Source organism: Pseudophryne corroboree, unplaced genomic scaffold (assembly GCF_028390025.1).
Source record: "Pseudophryne corroboree isolate aPseCor3 unplaced genomic scaffold, aPseCor3.hap2 scaffold_2644, whole genome shotgun sequence".
In the NCBI taxonomy this organism is placed as follows: Eukaryota; Metazoa; Chordata; class Amphibia; order Anura; family Myobatrachidae; genus Pseudophryne; species Pseudophryne corroboree.
The window spans coordinates 1-8,226 of record NW_026969305.1 but is presented as its reverse complement, the minus strand read 5'-3'; the positions used below and the strand labels follow the sequence as shown (position 1 = coordinate 8,226).

At 38.9% G+C, this 8,226-nt stretch overlaps 4 non-coding genes across 4 annotated transcripts; all 4 read right to left on the bottom strand.

Annotated features, from left to right (window-relative positions):
• Positions 1 to 6,055: 6,055 nt before the first annotated feature.
• Positions 6,056 to 6,219, bottom strand: LOC135013071 (U1 spliceosomal RNA). The gene has a single exon (XR_010211851.1). It is a non-coding gene; the product is annotated as a U1 spliceosomal RNA (small nuclear RNA).
• A 671-nt stretch (positions 6,220 to 6,890) lies between these two features.
• LOC135013090 (U1 spliceosomal RNA) lies at positions 6,891 to 7,053 on the bottom strand. Its single transcript, XR_010211867.1, has one exon. It is a non-coding gene; the product is annotated as a U1 spliceosomal RNA (small nuclear RNA).
• A 152-nt stretch (positions 7,054 to 7,205) lies between these two features.
• Positions 7,206 to 7,369, bottom strand: LOC135013070 (U1 spliceosomal RNA). Its single transcript, XR_010211850.1, has one exon. It is a non-coding gene; the product is annotated as a U1 spliceosomal RNA (small nuclear RNA).
• Positions 7,370 to 8,040: 671 nt separating this feature from the next.
• LOC135013080 (U1 spliceosomal RNA) lies at positions 8,041 to 8,203 on the bottom strand. The gene has a single exon (XR_010211860.1). It is a non-coding gene; the product is annotated as a U1 spliceosomal RNA (small nuclear RNA).
• Positions 8,204 to 8,226: the final 23 nt, after the last annotated feature.

The following is an 8,226-nucleotide window of genomic DNA, read 5'->3' as shown; positions in this document are numbered from 1 at the left end:
AAGGCCAGGTACCCTACACCATAACAGGGGGTTTGAAATTTTGACTTGTCTACTTAAAGATCACCAAAATCTGATAACAAGGTCAATTAAGTCCTGATTGAACCACCAACCTTTTGGTTAATAGCCTTACACACTAACTGATTGCGCCAAAACAACACTTTGCAAAAGAACATACTGACAAAGGCTAATAAGCATTCATCTAGAACGATTCCTAGAAACATTTTAAAAAGTCAATAATGTGGAGAGTTTTTGTAAGATGTTTCTTCCATCAACCAATGAAGAAACACATTGGTACTTTCCCATGATAAGTGAGTGCTTCAGGACCTCTTGCACTTACATGTGCAACAGAGTACTGTAATGGAAGCATGCTGGGTCCATAACCCAGAGGTAGGCAGATTGAAACTATCCTCTGCTATATGCATTTTTTTTTGTTAATTAAAGTAATCCAAAACTGGGATTGATATTTTTGCTCTTTTATTTTTACTTAAAGTACAATAACTTTTACCATTTTAATTTGTTTTAATAGTATATTGACAGTATTGTTTTCTTTCAAAAATCCAATTAATTTTCTTTACCCGATTATTAAAATGGTAATTGACAAAAACAAACTACATTGTCACCAGAAGAGCAATACAAAATGTACAAGTGATATATTAAAATCATCTTTCCAGCTTGAATTTCAATGATGCATTGGGGCAACGATTTTGTGAGAAACATCTTCACCCTTAAATAAAGATTTTCTTAATTCCTTACCTGTGTGCTAATTAGATATCACCTTGTTTTCACATTAAACAGACTTCCACATGCGAAAGCAGCAAGGATGCAGTGGCGTTAATGTTTCCTGGTGTCAACCTGTATTATTTCAGTAGACATTGAAATGAGGATGCATCTTGCTGCCTTTCCAATGAAGCAAGTTTAATTTAGTAATAGGTGAAAAACCATCCCTACAAAGGTGTTAATCAGAGACTTGGCTTTGTGGACACTTTTCAGAGAACAAATTTGTTAGTATAAAAATAAAGCCAGAAAATGAAGAGCTGTTTAATCACTCAATTGGATTTTTCTGCCAGCATATTTCTTTTTCTCTGCAACCCACTGCTAAATTGTGCTTCCTAGCTGTTTTTATAAAATCACTGAATCAAATCTAAACATCAGAGAAGGCCAGGTACCCTACACCATAACAGTGGGTTTGAAATTTTGACTTGTCTACTTAAAGATCACCAAAATCTGATAACAAGGTCAATTAAGTCCCTGGGTGGGATTGAACCACCAACCTTTTGGTTAATAGCCTTACACACTAACTGATTGCGCCACAGCGACATTTTGCAAAAGTATTTACTGACAAAGGCTAATAAGCATTCATCTAGAATGATTCCTAGAAACATTTTAAAAAGTCAATAATGTGGAGAGTTTTTGTAAGATGTTTCTTCCATCAACCAATGAAGAAACACATTGGTACTTTCCCATGATGAGTGAGTGCTTCAGGATCTCTTGCACTTACATGTGCAGCAGAGTACTGTAATGGAAGCATGCTGGGTCCATAACCCAGAGGTAGGCAGATTGAAACTATCCTCTGCTATATGCATTTTTTTTGTTAATTAAAGTAATCCAAAACTGGGATTGATATTTTTGCTCTTTTATTTTTACTTAAAGTACAATAACTTTTACCATTTTAATTTGTTTTAATAGTATTGTTTTCTTTCAAAAATCCTATTAATTTTCTTTACCCGATTATTAAAATGGTAATTGACAAAAACAAACTACATTGTCACCAGAAGAGCAATACAAAATGTACAAGTGATATATTAAAATCATCTTTCCAGCTTGAATTTCAATGATGCATTGGGGCAACGATTTTGTGAGAAACATCTTCACCCTTAAATAAAGATGTTCTTAATTCCTTACCTGTGTGCTAATTAGATATCACCTTGTTTTCACATTAAACAGACTTCCACATGAGAAAACAGCAAAGATGCAGTGGCGTTAATGTTTCCTGGTGTCAACCTGTATTATTTCCGTAGATATTGAAATGAGGATGCATCTTGCTGCCTTTCCAATGAAGCAAGTTTAATTTAGTAATAGGTGAAAAACCATCCCTACAAAGATGTTAATCAGATACTTGGCTTTGTGGACACTTTTCAGAGAACAAATTTGTTATCATAAAAATAAAGCCAGAAAATGAAGAGCTGTTTAATCACTCAATTGGATTTTTCTGCCAGCATTTTTCTTTTTCTCTGCAACCCACTGCTAAATTGTGCTTCCTAGCTGTTTTTTTTATAAAATCACTTAATCAAATCTAACTCTGATTACATCAGAGAAGGCCAGGTACCCTACACCATAAGAGGGGGTTTGCAATTTTGACTTGTCTACTTAAATATTACCAAAATCTGATCACAAGGTCAATTACGTCCCTGGATGGGATTGAACCACCAACCTTTTGATTAATAGCTGAACACACTAACCGATCGCGCCACAGAGACACTTTGCGAAAAGTACATACTGACAAAGACTAATAAGCATTCATCTAGAACGTTTCCTAGAAAAACTTTAAAAAGTCAATAATCTGGAGAGTTTTTGTAAGATGTTTCTTCCAGCAACCAATGAAGAAACACATTGTTACTTTCGCATGATGAGTGAGTGCTTCAGGATCTCTTGCACTTACATGTGCAGCAGAGTACTGCAATGGAAGCATGCTGGGCCCATAACCCAGAGGTAGGCAGATTGAAACTATCCTTTGCTATATGCATTTTTTTTTTGTTCATTAAAATAATCCAAAACAGGGATTGATATTTTAGCTTTTTTTTTTACTTAAAGTACAATAACTTTTACCATTTTAATTTGTTTTAATAGTATATTGACAGTATTGTTTTCTTTCAAAAATCCAATTAATTTTCTTTACCCGATTATTAAAATGGTAATTGACAAAAACAAACTACATTGTCACCAGAAGAGCAATACAAAATGTACAAGTGATATATTAAAATCATCTTTCCAGCTTGAATTTCAATGATGCATTGGGGCAACGATTTTGTGAGAAACATCTTCACCCTTAAATAAAGATTTTCTTAATTCCTTACCTGTGTGCTAATTAGATATCACCTTGTTTTCACATTAAACAGACTTCCACATGAGAAAGCAGCAAGGATGCAGTGGCGTTAATGTTTCCTGGTGTCAACCTGTATTATTTCAGTAGATATTGAAATGAGGATGCATCTTGCTGCCTTTCCAATGAAGCAAGTTTAATTTAGTAATAGGTGAAAAACCATCCCTACAAAGATGTTAATCAGATACTTGGCTTTGTGGACACTTTTCAGAGAACAAATTTGTTATCATAAAAATAAAGCCAGAAAATGAAGAGCTGTTTAATCACTCAATTGGATTTTTCTGCCAGCATTTTTCTTTTTCTCTGCAACCCACTGCTAAATTGTGCTTCCTAGCTGTTTTTTTTATAAAATCACTTAATCAAATCTAACTCTGATTACATCAGAGAAGGCCAGGTACCCTACACCATAAGAGGGGGTTTGCAATTTTGACTTGTCTACTTAAATATTACCAAAATCTGATCACAAGGTCAATTACGTCCCTGGATGGGATTGAACCACCAACCTTTTGATTAATAGCTGAACACACTAACCGATCGCGCCACAGAGACACTTTGCGAAAAGTACATACTGACAAAGACTAATAAGCATTCATCTAGAACGTTTCCTAGAAAAACTTTAAAAAGTCAATAATCTGGAGAGTTTTTGTAAGATGTTTCTTCCAGCAACCAATGAAGAAACACATTGTTACTTTCGCATGATGAGTGAGTGCTTCAGGATCTCTTGCACTTACATGTGCAGCAGAGTACTGCAATGGAAGCATGCTGGGCCCATAACCCAGAGGTAGGCAGATTGAAACTATCCTTTGCTATATGCATTTTTTTTTTGTTCATTAAAATAATCCAAAACAGGGATTGATATTTTAGCTTTTTTTTTTACTTAAAGTACAATAACTTTTACCATTTTAATTTGTTTTAATAGTATATTGACAGTATTGTTTTCTTTCAAAAATCCAATTAATTTTCTTTACCCGATTATTAAAATGGTAATTGACAAAAACAAACTACAGTGTCACCAGAAGAGCAATACAAAATGTACAAGTGATATATTAAAATCATCTTTCCAGCTTGAATTTCAATGATGCATTGGGGCAACGATTTTGTGAGAAACATCTTCACCCTTAAATAAAGATTTTCTTAATTCCTTACCTGTGTGCTAATTAGATATCACCTTGTTTTCACATTAAACAGACTTCCACATGAGAAAGCAGCAAGGATGCAGTGGCGTTAATGTTTCCGGGTGTCAACCTGTATTATTTCAGTAGATATTGAAATGAGGATGCATCTTGCTGCCTTTCCAATGAAGCAAGTTTAATTTAGTAATAGGTGAAAAACCATCCCTACAAATATGTTAATCAGATACTTGGCTTTGTGGACACTTTTCAGAGAACAAATTCGTTAGCATAAAAATAAAGCCAGAAAATGAAGAGCTGTTTAATCACTCAATTGGATTTTTCTGCCAGCATATTTCTTTTTCTCTGCAACCCACTGCTAAATTGTGCTTCCTAGCTGTTTTTTTTATAAAATCACTGATTCAAATCTAACTCTGATTACATCAGAGTAGGCCAGGTACCCTACACCATAAGAAGGGGGTTTGAAATTTTGACTTGTCTACTTAAAGATCACCAAAATCTGATAACAAGGTCAATTACATCCCTGGGTGGGATTGAACCACCAACCCTTTGATTAATAACCAAACACACTAACAGATTGCGCCACAGAGACACTTTACAAACGTACATACTGACAAAGGCTAATAAGCATTCATCTAGAACGTTTCCTAGAAAAACTTTAAAAAGTCAATAATCTGGAGAGTTTTTGTAAGATGTTTCTTCCATCAACCAACGAAGAAACACATTGGTACTTTCCCATGATGAGTGAGTGCTTCAGGATCTCTTGCACTTACATGTGCAGCAGAGTACTGCAATGGAAAAATGCTGGGCCCATAACCCAGAGGTAGGCAGATTGAAACTATCCTCTGCTATATGCATTTTTTTTTGTTAATTAAAGTAATCCAAAACTGGGATTGATATTTTTGCTCTTTTATTTTTACTTAAAGTACAATAACTTTTACCATTTTAATTTGTTTTAATAGTATATTGACAGTATTGTTTTCTTTCAAAAATCCAATTAATTTTCTTTACCCGATTATTAAAATGGTAATTGACAAAAACAAACTACATTGTCACCAGAAGAGCAATACAAAATGTACAAGTGATATATTAAAATCATCTTTCCAGCTTGAATTTCAATGATGCATTGGGGCAACGATTTTGTGAGAAACACCTTCACCCTTAAATAAAGATTTTCTTAATTCCTTACCTGTGTGCTAATTAGATATCACCTTGTTTTCACATTAAACAGACTTCCACATGCGAAAGCAGCAAGGATGCAGTGGCGTTAATGTTTCCTGGTGTCAACCTGTATTATTTCAGTAGACATTGAAATGAGGATGCATCTTGCTGCCTTTCCAATGAAGCAAGTTTAATTTAGTAATAGGTGAAAAACCATCCCTACAAAGGTGTTAATCAGAGACTTGGCTTTGTGGACACTTTTCAGAGAACAAATTTGTTAGCATAAAAATAAAGCCAGAAAATGAAGAGCTGTTTAATCACTCAATTGGATTTTTTTGCCAGCATATTTCTTTTTCTCTGCAACCCACTGCTAAATTGTGCTTCCTAGCTGTTTTTATAAAATCACTGAATCAAATCTAACTCTGATTACATCAGAGAAGGCCAGGTACCCTACACCATAACAGGGGGTTTGAAATTTTGACTTGTCTACTTAAAGATCACCAAAATCTGATAACAAGGTCAATTACGTCCCTTAGTGGGATTGAACCACCAACCTTTTGATTAATAACCATACACACTGAGGCAGCACAAGGGAACTCTCGAAAGAAGAACAAGGCTAGAGGAAGAACTGAAACAAAGAAATCTGACTTTTACTAGAGCTGACCAGAGGAAAGCACAAACACAGTCCCCCACTACCACAAATAATGCAGTTGAGTTTCCCACATTTGGGGAAATCACATGGGTCAGCATACCCAGAATGCAATGAATGAACCTCACCCTGGGAGAACAATCTTCAAGACCATGGTCTCTCCTATGCAAAATAAGTATGATTTGGGATAGGGCTGGGGAGGGCCGCTGCTCAGGCACATCTCTGTCAAGTAAAGGAGATTCAACTGAGGCAGCACAAGGGAACTCTCATCTGGGGACAACAACTGCAGGGAGAACACATATTTTCAGATGAACATGGGAGGGCAGAAGGCTGCCTAATACTGAAGCACCCCCAAACAACAAACCAAATGCAACAACTAGTGCAAGCATTCCTGGGGGAAGGCCTGCAGCAGATGGATTTGCATATGGTGATGCCATCCAAGCAGTGGGTCAAAGTTGGCTTCAACCCTCGTCTGCATATGAAAAGAGAAAAGGGGCGTGCAGGGCATGGCGGCCTTTTGCGGCGCTTGGATGACCCCTAGTTCGCATTACACACCTCCACCCTCCTTCGGTGTGGGGCTCATGTTGGCTATGCCCCAGCCCCTGAAGCATTCAAGCTGATTTCTTGCAGCAGCTGGGCACTGTAACTGCTCCAGAGCTGCTCTGTAAGGCAAGTAAAAGGGTGTGGGCCCTGCAGCACTACCTGTAGTTTGCATTGTGCGTTGGAAGGCACGAAGTAAGCAGACGGGAGAAGTCAGGATAGTGCGCAAGGGCATAGAAGGGAGCGGCTCAAGAAAAGAGAAGTGGAAACAGACAGCAAACTAGGCTGGAGAGAGACCTGAGACAAAGAGATCTGAATTATACGAGAGCCGACCAAGGGAAACACAAATTATGCAGTCAAGTTTCCCACATTTGGGGAAATCACAGGGGCAGCACAACTAGAGTGCAATGGGTGAGCCTTGCCCTGGGAGAAGCACCTTCATGATCATAGTATCTCACCTGGCAGGTAAGTAGGAGTTGGGCTAGAGCTGGGGAGGGTCGCTGCTCGGGCACCCCCCTGTCAAGTGAAAGAGATCCAACTGAGGCAGCACAAGGGAACTCTCGAAAGAAGAACAAGGCTAGAGGAAGATCTGAGATAAAGAAATCTGATTTTTACCAGAGCTGACCAGAGGAAAGCACAAACACAGTCCCCCACTACCACAAATAATGCAGTCGAGTTTCCCACATTTGGGGAAATCACAGGGGTCAGCATACCCAGAATGCAATGAATGAACCTCACCCTGGGAGAACAATCTTCATGACCATGGTATCGCCTATGCAAAATAAGTATGATTTGGGATAGGGCTGGGGAGGGCCGCTGCTCAGGCACATCTCTGTCAAGTAAAGGAGATTCAACTGAGGCAGCACAAGGGAACTCTCATCTGAGGACAACAACTGCAGGGAGAACACATATTTTCAGATGAACATGGGAGGGCAGAAGGCTGCCTAATACTGAAGCACCCCCAAACAACAAACCAAATGCAACAACTAGTGCAAGCATTCCTGGGGGAAGGCCTGCAGCAGATGGATTTGCATATGGTGATGTCATCCAAACAGTGGGTCAAAGTTGGCTTCAACCCTCGTCTGCATATGAAAAGAGACAAGGGGCGTGCAGGGCATGGCGGCCTTTTGCGGCGCTTGGATGACCCCTAGTTCGCATTACACACCTCCACCCTCCTTCGGTGTGGGGCTCATGTTGGCTATTCCCCAGCCCCTGAAGCATTCAAGCTGATTTCTTGCAGCAGCTGGGCACTGTAACTGCTCCAGAGACGCTCTGTAAGGCAAGTAAAAGGGTGTGGGTCCTGCAGCACTACCTGTAGTTTGCATTGTGCGTTGGAAGGCACGAAGTAAGCAGACGGGAGAAGTCAGGATAGTGCGCAAGGGCATAGAAGGGAGCGGCTCAAGAAAAGAGAAGTAGAAACAGACAGCAAACTAGGCTGGAGAGAGACCTGAGACAAAGAGATCTGAATTATACGAGAGCCGACCAGGGGAAACACAAATTATGCAGTCAAGTTTCCCACATTTGGGGAAATCGCAGAAGCAGCACACCCAGAGTGCAATGGGTGAGCCTTGCCCTGGGAGAAGCACCTTCATGATCATAGTATCTCACCTGGCAGGTAAGTAGGAGTTGGGCTAGAGCTGGGGAGG